At 41.1% G+C, this 15,354-nt stretch overlaps 1 protein-coding gene across 2 annotated transcripts in view; it reads right to left on the bottom strand.

The window, feature by feature from the left end:
• Positions 1-14,303, bottom strand: part of ZNF652 (zinc finger protein 652) — a 71,262-nt gene extending 56,959 nt beyond the window's left edge. For both annotated transcript variants that reach the window (XM_059997069.1, XM_059997068.1), the window contains exon 1: positions 14,015-14,303. The gene's annotated coding sequence lies outside the window, so the exon portion shown is untranslated. The remainder of the gene's footprint in view (positions 1-14,014) is intronic.
• Positions 14,304-15,354: the final 1,051 nt, after the last annotated feature.

Raw genomic sequence — 15,354 nt, forward strand, 5'->3', positions numbered from 1 at the left:
CTGGGCTTTCTATCCTGTTCCATTGATCTGTATTTCTGTTCTTATGCCAGTACCATATTGTCTTGATCACTGTAGCTTTGTAGTATAGTCTGAAGTCAGGGAGTCTGATTCTTCCAGCTCTGTTTTTTCCCCTCAAGACCACTTTGGCTATTCGGGGTCTCTTGTGTCTCTATACAAATTTTAAGATTTTTTGTTCTAGTTCTGTAAAAAATGCCATTGGTAATTTGATAGGGATTGCATTGAATCTGTAGATTGCTTTGGGTAGTATAGTCATTTTCACAATATTGATTCTTCCAATCCAAGGACATGGTGTACCTCCCCATCTGTTTGTACCATCTTTAATTTCTTTCATCAGTGTCTTATACTTTTCTGCATACAGGTCTTATGGTATATTTCTGATTTAATAAAACTTTAATCCCAAATACGCTAACACAGAATGATCAAAAGTATAAAAGAAAAATTAAACATGTTAGAAGTAAAACAATTTGCCTAGTAAGGTCATCACTCAGTCAAGATCAGAATGCAGCCTTTAGAGAGTAGACATTACTGTATCCCAGATACTAAGTTAGCTTTTAATGTTTCAGTGACAGGACAATAAAACTGAACCACAAACTTCTGTCTTCATGTGGAACTTACTATGTAGACCTGGCTACAGGTAAGGTTTTAGATCTATATTGCTTAAGTACATAGCCAATATTTTAGTAAGAACTGCCATTAAAGCTGCTTTATGTGTGTTCTCCAGCTGATATGCTACACAGTACATTCTGCCACCTTCATACTTACAGGTCGAACTAAGAAACCATTATCCAAACAAAATACATGTATGCTTATACAGAGAGACTTGTGGGTGTGCAGAAGACCATTTTAGATGATTTTCTAAATCTGCTGTACTATGAGGTGACCAGGATTCTCTTCTTATTCAGTCAGTGTTGTGGTGTTGCTATCACCATAAGTGCAATGGCCGTAAGCATTTCACTGTATAAAAGTCAGATGTAAGCACAGGCCATAGCCACGGTTCTCACCATTCAATGAAAAACTACCTTCTTCCTTCCTTGGTTTTCTCCCTCCATCATGAGCCAGCAAATATCATGTATTCTCAGTTCTAAGCTCCATTTTATTGTTTCTAAAACAAGGATGCTACATACTTTTCCTCAGTTCTAGGATGCTATTGATTTTTTTTTTTTTTTTTTTTTTTTTTTTTTTTTTTGTGGTACGCGGGCCTCTCACTGCCGTGGCCTCTCCCGCTGCGGAGCACAGGCTCCGGACGCGCAGGCTCAGCGGCCATGGCTCACGGGCCCAGCCGCTCCACGGCATGTGGGATCTTCCCGGACCGGGGCACGAACCCGTGTCCCCTGCATCGGCAGGCGGACTCTCAACCACTGCGCCACCAGGGAAGCCCTGGATGCTACTGATGTTAAGTTCTTATTTTACGGTCAAGTTTGTGGAAGATCCAAATGAAGCAGCTACAGTCTCTGACTGAGGATCCAAACCTCATATTCATTTGGGGCTTGTTACCCCAATATCCAAGGAACCAACAAGTCCTGTTTTTAAAAACTGCCCTGTCCTCCCTGTTCCAATTGCTAACGTAACCTCTGAGTTCAGGCCCTCATCACCTCAGTCTGTCTGCCTCCCTCTTTCAAACCCCCTTACACAGAGATTTTTTAAACTCCATTTTCCTAAAGAATTTGGATCATGTCACTCCCTAGCTACAAACCTTTACTGGTCTCTAGAGCCTTGGAGTAAAGTTCAGTTCCTTAGCAAAGCATTCAGAAGCCCTCCACCACCTGCGCCCAGCTGACTTTTTCAGTCTTGGCTCCCAAAGTCCTCCCCGCCCACCTAACATCCTCATGCTATTTTTCAAATGAACCTTGACTTTTTCCACGTCTAAACCTTTGACTATGTCATTCTTTCCTTCTACCTAGAACATCCTTCCCCCTGCCATCCACATGACCATAACATCCTAGCCGCCTGTCAAGACCAGCTCAAATGTACCTTCCTCATGAAGCTTTCCTTGACACCATTTTTGTTTCGTAGAATGCTCAGGAGGATTTTTATTTCCTTTTAAAAGGACGTGTAAGCTAATGGAAAGAATACGCAACAGTTCTGTTTAGGCTGGGAGGAAAGTGATTTTTAAAAATCCATATCCATGTGATATTGTCAATTTCTTCCTCCTCTTCCATAAAATAAACTGTTTCAGGGAATGATTTAAATTAATGTAGAGTTTGGATGTCATGGTTTGCCTCGGGAGGGATTTTCTGCATTAGCAAGCGCAGAGTGAAAGATACTCAAGTAGTACCCCATCTGTAATGGTATTCTGCCTCAAGACCAGCACCTTTTTCTCCTTCAAGAACTGCTTAATACTTATATTCTCTCAGAGCCAGACACTGCAGACAGTGTAACCATCTGGCACAAGTTAATTTTCTAGTAAACAAAAGGTGGCTGTTTTCCATGTGCTCCTGGAGACAGGGACCTGTAACTGGACTGAAAAGGGTTATCACTATGCAAGAGCTAGACTCATCCATGTTATAAACCATTTTTCTGCATGGACACAAGAAGGATGGGGAAAAAGACCTTCAAACTTACCCTAAAATAGCCTTGGGGAGAATGACTGTGAACATCAAAAGATAACTTTCAAAGGTAATAATGTCAAAGAAAACTTAAATTTGTCTAAACAAATATAGACATCCAGATACATTATATATGGTATATACATAGGTACACTGTATGACTAAACTTAATCTATGAACAGATATTCAAGCTTATTCAAGTATAGAGTTTAAAAGCTTGATTTAGGATGTTTCCAAATAGAAAACTGATGTTAGTTGAAAAACTAGTGAAATCTGAATTAAGTTTGGAGTTACGTTGATAGTAATGTACCAGTGTTGGTTTCTTAGTGTATGTAAGACTGTAAACAATAACAGAACTAGATGAGGGGAACTACACTCAATATTTTGTAATAACTTATAAGGGAAAGAATCTGAAAAACAAAAAATGTATATATATCTGAATCACTTTGCTGTACACCTAAAACTAAGATGACATTGTAAATCAACTATACTTCAATAAAAAATTAAATTAAATGAAAAAGTTTTTAAAGAGTAATATATGTGAAAAATATCTCAAAATCCTATACAAACGTTATACTCATTATTATGCTTTGTGTTTATATGGTTTTCTACTTTATTCATAAGATATAACCATCTGCAATATTTTCATATTTCTACTTTTATAACTAAACAACAAAATGTCAACACAGTGAAGTAATTTTCAAATGTTAATTTTCATAGTTTGCCAAACATACAATAAAAATGTTCCAACTTTAATGTTCCTACCATTTTATTTTACCTGTTCTAACAATTATAACAATGAATTTAGCTAAGAATGATTTCAGATTAACTTCTCTAATATGAAGCACTCAACTTTTATAATATATGTGGAGCAAGTAATAAGCACGGAAATATGTAATTGCTTTTAAAGAAATATTTGTTTTCAATTTAGGTTTCAGAGTAATGTGGAAGACTAAATTATTTTATCTTAAATGGCTGTTAGGTAAAACTCTAAGTATCAGTAATAGGTTAGGAAATGGAAGCATAGTTATAGAAAAAAGGGAAATAGACTTTTAAGAGCACTGGACCTTAAACTCTACCATTATTCCATAAACCACAAAAAGACCACACAGTTATTAAAGATTATCAATCACCATTTATAATATTCCTATATAGTTAGTTGTACTCTGCTATTATAATATTTTTAAGTGTAGATTTTAATCCAAGGTTTTTTTTTTATAACCAAGAAATAAATGTATATGTGTTCATTTTGAGGAAGAAAAAAGAAGAGAACTGGATGAGGTGGTATATAGGTACTCTCTTTGTAACTTTTCTGTAAATCTAAAATTATTCCAAAATTTTAAATTTTTTATTTTAAAAAAGAGAACTTGGGCTTCCCTGGTGGCGCAGCGGTTGAGAGTCCGCCTGCTAATGCAGGGGACACAGGTTCGTGCCCCGGTCCGGGAAGATCCCACATGCCGCGGAGCGGCTGCGCCTGTGAGCCATGGCCGCTGAGCCTGCGCGTCCGGAGCCTGTGCTCTGCAACGGGAGAGGCCACATAACTTACTGGGATAACACAAATTGACATAATCGCATTAATTAAAAGATTTTCTTTGAATTAAAAAAGCAAGTTGGTTTATTAGTTTTTCTCAAAAGTGAGTTTTTTTTAAACTTTTTTTTGGGGGGTGCGAGCTGTGCCGCTAGGCTTGCAGGATTTCAGTTCCCCCACCAAGGACTGAACTGGGGCCTTCAGAGTCTTAACCACTGGACAACCAGGGAATTCTCTAAAAAACTGTTTTTTTAAACTTTGATGTTTTTAAACTTTTTCAGGTTTACTTGGTAAAGACTATCAATTATGAAACGGGCTGGGTTTTTTCAGCCGGATTCACCTACAAACACGTATAGGTATGTTTTATGGCTTAAATCCCAAAATGGCTAATGCCAAGATAACCTGACTGACTTCTGACATCAGCTGGTATGGCCGACTACAGCTCAGAATGCTATGTGAATATGGAATAACCTTCCTTAGAACAGCTTAGCACTATTTTCCTAATTGTGAAGTGTGCATATTTTTGGACCCAGCCATCGAGAATTCCTCATTAGTAGATAATACGACAGGTATACAAAGATGTGTACACAAGGGCATTCGTTATAGCACTATTTAATATAACAAAAATTTGAAACATAAATAATGATATACACAGACACTGGCATACTACATAACCAAATTATGACATAGGTTTATATTAAAAGACACAGAAATATGTCCACATGGAAAAAAAAAAGACTAAAGAACGTGTGGGAATGGAATCATGCAATCTCACTATGTAAAACTATGCATATACAATCATGCATATATATGCTCATATTGAGAGATATCTCAGGACAGGGGTAAAGATGGGGAAGGAGATATTTTATTTCTTTCTTTATATTTTCTGTAATCCTTAAATAATTTTTTTTTTTTTTCGGTACGCGGGCCTCTCACTGCTGTGGCCTCTCCCGTTGCAGAGCAACGGCTCCGGACGTGCAGGCCCAGCGGCCATGGCCCACGGGCCCAGCTGCTCCGCGGCATGTGGGATCTTCCCGGACCAGGGCACGAACCCCCGTCCCCTGCATCGGCAGGCGGACTCTCAACCACTGCGCCACCAGGAAAGCCCCTTAAATAATTTTGGATAAACCTGTACAATTTTTTAGAAAAATAATAAAGCTATTCTTCATAATGCTATAGAAGCAATTTGTGTCACACTCAAATAAGACATTAAGTACCCAAATATGTAATTTTTAAAAAGCGATCCCCTGTTCACAACTGAAAAAGGCAAAATATTTGTTATTAAACTTACTGTAAACTATAAACGTAGAAAGCTGAGAATAGTTCTACTATAAAAACATCAGACATTAGCCAAAGACTCTAGGTTGTCAATGTTAACTGCAACATTAGCTATATAATAGCTAACAGACATGACACGTCACAGTATTATTATGCTTAGCTAGAGCTACACTATAGTTATAAATATCACGTTATTTCACATAGATTCTATTTATAAATATGTACCTTAGCTGAGATCAGTCAATAGATTTTTTTTTTTGCACAAGCAACAGAAATCTGTCCTCTTGCCAAGGGTTTATCTTTCCGTACCAATGAATTGGGGAGCTGCAAGAGAACTTATAACACATTCAGTATTCTCCATTATATGAGAGATGAGGGAAGAGGAGGCTTTAAAATGTTAAATGGTTCCTGTAAGGTCAACAGCTAGTTGATGGCAGAGCTGGGCCTATCACCCAGATTCTGGTCATAAGGCTCAAAATGAATTATTCCTACATACCCATCAGGATGGCTAAAATTAAAAACACTGACAATTTCAAGTGTTGCCAAGATGCAGAACAAATGGGACTTTCATGTGTTACTGGTGGAGATGCAAAAGGGCACACTCTCTCTGGAAAAGAGTTTGGCAGTCTCTTATAAAGTGAAACATACACACACCATAGCATCAAGCAGTCCCACTCCTAGGTATTTACTCTAGAGGAATGAGAACTTACATTCACTCCAAACTAGAAACAATCCAAATGTCCTTCAACCGGTTAATGAATAAACCACCTGTGGTACATCCACACAGTGGAACATTACTTGGTGATAAAAAGGAACACACTGTTGATCCACACAAAAACTTGGATGAATCTCATAGGCATCATGCTGAGTGAAGGAAGCCAGTCTCAAAAGGTTACCTACTGAATGATCCCACTTACATAGCATTCTCCAAAACACAAAGCTATAGAGATGGACAACAGATCAATGGTTGTCAGAGTGGAGGGTGGGGGAGAGTATGAATGAAAAGGGATTACAGAAGGAGTCTTTGGGTGATGGACTTGTTCTGTATCCTGATTGTGGTGGTGGTTACACGCATCTATACAGGTATTGATACTCAAAGAACTGTACACATGTCAAAATGTCAATTTTACTGTACATTAATTTAAAAATTAAAATAGGGACTTCCTTCCACGCACTGCAACTACTGAAGCCCGTGCACTCTAGGGGTCTGTGTGCTGCAACTACTGAGCCCACATGCTGCAACTACTGAAGCCTGCACGCCTAGAGCCTGTGCTCTGCAACAAGAGAAGCCACTGCAATGAGAAGCCCGTGCACCACAACAAAGAGTAGCCCCCACTCGCTGCAGCTAGAGAAACCCCGCGTGCAGCAACGAAGACCCAATGCAGCCAAAAAAAACCCCAAAACAACAAAAGCCCCAGGGACTTCCCTGGTGGTCCGGTGGTTAGGACTCTGCGCTTCCACTGCAGGGGGCATGGGTTCAATCCCTGGTCGGGGAACTAGGATCCCGTATGCTGTATGGTGTGGCCAAAAAAAAAAAAAAAATACATAAAATAAAAAAATTAAAACAAATTACTTACTCAGTCTCTGGCTTCTAAAAGCCAGAAATATTTATGGATTTTTAAATTCAATTTTAAAATTAATTTTTCAATTAGCAAAATAAAATGATTTGATGGGTCTCTTCCTATAAAATCTCAATGCCAAGAAAAGAATACATTCAACTTGGCAAGTTACACAGCCTCATTTTGTCTTAATTTCTCCGTTGGCAAAATGGGGATAATAATACCTACCTCAAAGGGTTATATGAGAATTAAATGGTAGATAAATAAATAAATAAATAAATAAAAATACAGACATATTCACAGTATACATAACTTTGGGTATGGAAATGGAAGACAACTCCAACCAAGTAACTTTTAAGTTTTGTCCTTCCAGAGAACCAGGTTCTGATGATTGCTTTTCTGATAGAGCTGTCTCTGAAATACAGTCCAAGCCCGGCGTCTGATTTTCACATAGAAGTAAAAATTCACTACTGAGTCCTTGATGTATTTTTATTCTGTAACCACTCTACACAAATAAATTGTTGTTTAAACCAGACTCTGTGTTAAAGAAGATTACACTGTATATATTTGTATATATTTGTTTGTATGTATTTCGTAGTCCTCTTAATTCTACCTAACTTAATGAATAGACAGGTAGCCAGTGCTCTCGTGTGTGTGTGTGTGTGTGTGTGTGTGTGTGTGTGTGTGTGTGTATTAAGTAATAGTAGGTTTCCTACCTCTCAGAAGAACACAGTTTAAATGCTAGGCAAAATGAGAATCTAACCTTAACCTTTCCAGAGTTTCAGGTCTTTAAGAATTACCCCTCTATATGGAGTAAGGTCATAAACATGATGATTTTCTTCATGCCACATTTCTTAGCTTTCTACTTTCAAACTCATACCTTTAAGCCCAGCTTTTTGTTTTATCACTCTCCCACCCCCATTTAATCCAGTAAGCATTTGCTTAGCACCTACTTCAAGAAAATACTTTTTGTTAAGCTCTATTTTGGGCAGTGATTTTCAAACTGTCTGTCCCAACCCAATTTTTACAAATGAAATAGAATAAAATAACAGACTGCCTCACAGATGGTAAGGGTAAATACTGTTTCATGAAGCTTTTGTTTCAGTTGTGGGTGGGGACATGTATGCGAGTGAATAACGTAGGCATGCATATACTGCTCTTACTGTGGATCATGGTCCAAAAGTTCGAGAAACAGTGTTACAGGGATTAAATAAACATCAGCTCTAGATTTAGAACAGTACAACCCTGCAACAGTTGGCTTCTCTGGACATGTTTTTTGGTACTCACTGCACCACCTGACCTTAGAGACACAAGTCATCTTAAAGAAAAAAAATCTAACTTTCCATTTGAGGTGATGAAAAGGTTGAGGAGATACTGAAAGGCAGAACAAACTGTCCTTTGGTTATTGTTACAATCCCCGACAAGCTGGAATGGATGCAGAAGTGTATACTTTCTTTTCCGCAACCTGACAGGAGGAAACTAGCCATTTGAAATGAGGTAATTTTTAAATTAAAAAAAAATTATGTAGTATACACTTGCATGGATCAAAAATTTTAAATACAGAAGAGAATACAGTGAATAGAGCATTACTCATGACAGCTATACCAGAAACAATCCAAATGTCCATTAATGGTAGAATGGAGAAATAAATTATAATATACGCATACAATGGAATATTATACGAGAATAAACTAATTATTCTTACATATAATGATATGGGTGCATCTTATAAGCCATACTCAAACGAGTACACACTGTATTACACTTACATATGGCTGAGAGATTTTCCACAGTAATATACAGTTTCTTCATTTGTTTTTGTAGCCATATAAAATTTATTCAATTGCATGAATATATGTTAATTTATTTATCCAATTCTTACTGATGGGCATTTAGGTTTTTTCCAAACTTTTGATGAGTTAATTTAAATGACTTTGCATGCTTGGTATGCTAAAAAGAAAACTGAAGGGCTCAGGATCTTTCAGACAAGGTAACTTCAAACTCTAGCTCCTAGTATATTAATACAGGAAAAGTCCCTGGGCATCTGGGTCACAGTTTTAAGAGGAACTGGGAAGAAATACATATTTATTTATGCACAAAATTGAGATCATAAACACTCTCCTTGCCACCTCCTCAAAAAATGAAACACTTCCCATGTATTTCAATGTTTCTAGGCCACTGATACTACTCTAGATCTATTAAAATGACACATTCAGAAGGGTGAAAACAATTCATAAGGACCTAGTTAGAGAACTCATTTTATAGCTCACGCAGTGTAATTAAGAAGTTATATTCCATTGAATTCCCCAAACTGAATCAACATTCCAAAGCTGAAAACTATAAATGTGTAAAAGACTATGTTCTACACTAGCATTAAAGACAAAAGGAATCACCTACCACTGCATGTCTTGGTGAAATCCAGGTAGAGTCACAACCCTCTGATGCCACATGCAGAGTAAAGACCAAAGAATCAGGCTAAGGAGCCATTCTTTGCATCATTTCCATTCTTACTCTCTTCCAACAAACCCTGCTCACCACACACTGATTCATCTATCAAGAAACTGACAAAAGCAACTAGCTATCTGCTAAGCCATTTTACTCTGGTAAACTAGAAAAAATAATAATTAAAAAAATAGCACCCCTTTCCAAGAAAAATTTTACTTAGCAAAATGTATTATAGTTGAGAAAAAAATATGTAACTCAATCATCTAAATTTCATTTGTTTAGTCAGTCTGGGCTCACACAGCATTAATGATGGTGTTATTAATATTATACATTCTGGCCGAAGTTAAGTTCTTTCAAGTGTTCTGCAAAGTCTAAGGAGAGTCTAAGACCATTATTTGCCAATCCCTCTTTATCAGCAACCCAATACCAGTGACTGATTCCACTGATGGGCAAGCCCCTAGGTGGCTCAATAATAAAAGAAAATAAGGCTTAGCAGATTCCCTTGAGGTAAATTCTAATGCATTACTGATGTGTCTACCTTATCTGAAAAGTCTCTAGCTAACTTTGGTGGGTTCACAGACTTAACACAGTGATATTCTGCAAAAATGACAGAATAATTTAATTCTATAGAACCCAAGAAATCCTATTTTAAAAGCTCTATGCACTGAATAAAGCTGTATACATGCTCTTGAATCTACTTTTCAGAGTAACCAGTCTCTTAAACTATATTTAAAAAAGGAAAAAGATAATGTCATATTTTACCATAAAACTGCCTTTCTGACTAAAAACCTCAGAAGAGCAATGGGGATTCTTTAAGAAAAAATGTTCATAAGCGTCTTCAAAAATCAAAGGTAACTGCTATATAAACAAACAGATTAACTAAAGCATCTGATGTCTTCACTGATTCTACCAAGCACTTTATGGCTTGCATTAACCATGAAAATTTACACAAGGCTTTGCACGTGATTCAACTCTGGACACAGAACTTATTGAGCTACATTAATGTCCTAAAACACCCCTTTCACCGCATAAGCTCTGTAAAGGCTTAAAACAAGCACAGCCTGTGGGTAACACTGTAGAATTTGGAGCCAAGTTTTATTGTCTCCACGAAGTTCAGCCAGCCATAGAGCAACAAATCAAAGTTCCAATAAGCACAGTGCACCTGCAAGTCTTAGGTATGCTCCAAGTCAAATATTTGCAATTTTTTCATCCCAAATCAGCACAGATGAAAGTATGCAGATCGCAGAACCAGCCCTCGAAATCCTGGAAGCCAAAATGATCTGCAGTTTCACTCCCACATCACTTGTGTCCTACCATTTATTGAGTCCTTAATGTGCATATGTGCCAGGAACTGTTCTAGAAGTTTGCATACATTATCTCTAATACCTATAACAAATCCTGTTCTGATGAGGAAACTGAGGCTAGAGAGGTCAAGGTGACTTGTCTAATGCCATAAAGCCAGTGGCGCTTTATTCAAACTTCGTTCTCCCTGGCTCCAAAGAGCCACCTCTGTGATCCTCCCTCAGCTAAAGTCACTAACTCCAACAGCAGCTCTCCTTTATCAAAGTAAATTCAAGGGCCAACTGTCTGAAATGATGACAAAGATGAGAAAAATATCATACCTAAAACCATGGCACAAGACCCAGGAATTCCCAGCGAGGAAACTCAGTCACCTCCTTCAGAATAACTAGTTCCAAAGGCTATGATTCAAAATCAACTGACTTTTTGGAACAAGGGAAATGAAACTCAAGAGTGTATTCACATTTTTGGTGAAATTTTCTAAAACTCTTGAGAAAAAGGTGATTTCTTGAAGCAATTCACTTTTACAGTTTACTTCTTTGATAGGCTTCAGACATTCCAAAACAAAATCACATCCGCAGCGTTACTAATCAACTTTTTTCTACAGACTTGAAAAGTATCTTCTTACCACACTACAAGATTACTTCCCATACTTAGAGCAGAAATGGAAACAGCTCTGGGTGTCACGAATCAGATCTTGAGGCCACAGTTGCAGAAAGTAGGTGCTGTTTCCCTTGAGTAGGAGCTGCTGATCTGAAACCTCCCAAGGGAAGGGTGTCTGAAGAAGGGTGTCTGACAAAGAGCATTGAAAAAACTAAAGCAAAAGCTGTTTGTATTAATGAGAGTGAGCTGCTGGCACCACTACTCCGTAAGTGTTTCACTGCTATGCAATTGTTTTCCAGCTTCCAAGCTCTGAATCTGGCAGAGAGAATGCTGTTCTCACAGCCATATGAGTTACATGATCAGCTGCTTTGTGGTGTGTGGGTGTTTAAGTAAGTGACTGGTTAGAAGAGGTTCTGCAATATTAAATCAAGGAAGCACACACTGTCCCCTGAGATTTTAATGATTTGTCACTATACTACGCTGACAAAGAAAAGCAACAAATTTGCAACTTTGAAATACTTTTGAGTTTAGGATAGGCAAATAATTTCTGACAGTAAAACTTTAGGCATGACATGAAAAAAATATATAACCTGTAATATAAGCCCCTTCAATCACGTTTATTGAAAATCCTTCCATTAAAACATTTAAAAATGGATGATTCTGATGGCAACATCACCCTGAAAAAAGACATGAAATCATATTTAATAAAGTTGAAAAACCTTCACAGAGCAGGTGCTCTATTAGGGGAATGATAAGGCCTTCTTTTAAGAGATGGGATCAACCTCAAAGAACACAAAACAATTCCAGATACACATCACAAAACAGACCACTGACTGTTGTTGAAATTTACTACATTTAGAAGATAGTGCAAGGAATATACGTTATCAACTGGTCAAATTTAGGCAAGTTATTTTGAGTTCAGTTTTAACTGTTTCTTAAACTCTCACATACATCTCTTTACAGGAAGACAGGCAAATGATACCTTACAAATACCTAACTCACTGTAATCAAAGAACAGAACGCAAGGATACATATTTAATCTATTTTGCTGCTTACTGCTCAGGATCAAAGTAATGCCAATCCTCAAGAGACAAACAAAACAAAGCAAAACACAAAACTCAAATTCCTTTCACTTTTGCATAATATAGATCTTAACCTGAGGTCCCAGGACCAGGCTCAAGATGACTGTAATTGCATACAAAATTATGTGTGTCTATCTCACCGAGAAGAGGGTCCTAAAGGCTTCCATGACTCCAAAGAAAGGTTAAGAACCACTGAAGTAGACTTTTCCAGAATCCCTAAAACTCAGCAGTGAACATTTTAAACAAAATTATACCAAAGGTAGTATCTATCTGAATACATGTGCACAGTCCTGATACAAACATCCAAGATGCCTGCCAGCCCTATCACAGTACAGCTCACCACTCTCAAATCAGCCCTACATGGGAACATCACCTGCACACACTCTCACATGCCAGCCACAGCAGCTCTTCATTCCCTAAGCATATACATGTGTCAACAAAGCACGTGCTAGTTGCCATTCCCAGAACAATATGGATCTGACCATCTCTGGGAAAAAATACACGTTCTTCCTAAAATATTACCCTATATATTTACTATGCCTTGACCATAGATGTTAAAAATTACAACAAAAATAAACGAAATTTAAAATACAATGAAATTCCCACACACCATATGTATGTAATTAACTGGGAAAAAAGCATCACTCAGGTATTACTGAGGGTCCATGGGAGATGCATATAGGGGAAACACTGTAATAATGATGCTTGAACACGGGACAATCAAAGCCAGACTCACGCAGCACCATCCTGAGAACATGGTTGTGGAAGGCACCCTTCTCCAAAGGCAAAAGCACATTCCTTTGATTGGCACAAGCCATTCCTGACAATGGATCCGCGATGACAGGGACTGTTCCGCAATCAGGAAGTGTGCGTGTGTGTTTTGTGGGGGAGGGATATGCTAGATGTGATCAAAGACTGGCTCTCTTCAAGAAGAGCATATGGGATCTTAAATCGTGAAGACAGTCTTCGAGGGTGAGGCAGGGGCATTTATCATTTCTACAGGAGACATTCCTCGACAATGAACATGTTCTGTGCAGATGTAACGCGGGTGTCACTACCTTTAGTGGCTCCCATCTAAGAATCTCAAGCAGAGCCTGATTGGAGGGGAGGAGGTGGTGGGGGTGGAGAAAGGTCTGCATTACCCTCCGGGTGAGTGTTGGGCGGTTGTACACTAGATACATTTTATCTCAGGCGGCACAATACTCCCGGGGGTTGGGGGTTTGGGCGCAGCCGCAGGGAAGGAAGGGGAGGTAGGGGGTGCAAGCCACCAGCTTCAGGGCAGGCGAATCCTCGGAGGAGGACCGGTGCAAACCTCCCCCTCGGCCCGCTAACCCGTGCAACACCAGCCTCTCCTCGGGCCGCGGGGCGAGCGGACTCTGCAAAACTGGAGTCCGGCCCGGGTCCGGGAAGGAGGGGGCGAAGGTGCAGAAGCGGGCGCCCCCGGCCCAGGCTCGGGGCCAGAAGAGCGCAGCGCCCCGGGCCTCCCCGCCGGATGGGGGCTGCTCCGGCCTACTGGACGCAGCTGCCTTGGCGAAGGGCTCACCCGGCGCCCAGAGCCCCAGTCGGCTCAGCGGGCGGCGGAGAGGAAGGGCTGCTGCCAGGGGCGCAGCCGCGACTGTGGCGTGTGCGTTGGGGGCAGGGGCCCCTACTCACCCGGGCCGGCCGCCTCCGCCTCCGCCGCCCCGACCACCGCCTCGGCGGTCCATCCCTGCGGCGGGGGGCCTGTAGCCGCGGCGCTCGAGTAACAACCGCCGGCCGGGCCGGCCCCTCCCCCCTGCCCAACGTCTGTCCTCAGGGCCGCTCCGCAGTCCCGGCCTCGGCCGCCGCCGCCGCCGCCGCCGCCGCCGCAGCGCTACGTGGCCGCCGCTCCGACGTCTCGCGACTCCCTTCCGAGCGCGCGAGGGCGAGCGGGGCCGGCGGGGCGGGCGGCGCGCGGGGAGGGAGGCAGGGGAGGGGGTGTGCGTGTGTGCTTGTGTGTGCGGAGAGGAGGGCAGGGAGGGAGGGAGGGAGGGCGAGCGCCGGCGAGAGCGCGCGCGCGCCCGCGGCCCCTTCCCTCTCCGGCCCCCCCGCCCTACGGGGAGCCCGACACCTCCCTCCGCCCGCCCCCCTGGCATCCCGGCCGCTGGGCGCGGCGGCGCGCATGCGCAGCCCTCGGGGCCGGCCCCGGCGCACCTTTTCTCCCTCCTGCTCACATTGTGAGCGCTCCGCCGCCCACAAAACTGCCGATTCCCGCTCCACCCCCGCCTCCCCCACTCCACCCACTCCCGGGCACCCAGGTAAAGGCGTGGAGTGCGCGTGCGCACCGGTCTTCTTGGGTTTGGGGGCGTGGCTGCTGAAAGGAAGCCAAAATGTAGAGTGGGAGGGAGCTTTGGGTTCTGGGGGGTGGGATTCCACGAAGTGGGGGGCGGGTTAAGATTAGGGAAAGGTGAAGTGAAGAAAAGTAGGCCCGAGTGAGATTTAGAAGTAAAAGAACTTCTTTGGTTTATGAAATAAGGTAAGAAAACAAACAACTTGACTCTGCCCTCCTTGTTACTGAAGAGCTGTGTGAGTGACAGAAGACAGAAATAAAAGAGGCAAAATATAAGCAGTAGTGGTCATTCGCTAGAGTAATGGGACAGCTAATAAAACGAGAAATTTAGAGATCACCCAGGGTGGTCAGAAGAACATATTTAGAGCCGTGCTTGTTCTGTGGCCAGAAATAGGGAAGGGGATATGTGTGTGAGTGTGTGTTGCGCGCACGCGTGTGCGCTTGAGACAGGGAGCTGCTGAAAGAAAGGAAGCCTCCATTTAAGTATTATAGCATTATGACTAATTAGCTATTAATCATTAATATAATTAAGGGTACTATTAGCTAACAAGGTAGCATTTATCCAAGTTCATAGCCAAGAGAAGTAGTCCATAATTGAAAGTGCTTGGAGTACAGAGAGGGGAAATGAACCCAGCAAGGTAAAGGCCTTAGATGGAGTAGAACCAAGGCATGACCTTTCCCACCA

This window comes from Delphinus delphis, chromosome 19 (genome assembly GCF_949987515.2).
Source record: "Delphinus delphis chromosome 19, mDelDel1.2, whole genome shotgun sequence".
Lineage (NCBI taxonomy): Eukaryota > Metazoa > Chordata > Mammalia > Artiodactyla > Delphinidae > Delphinus > Delphinus delphis.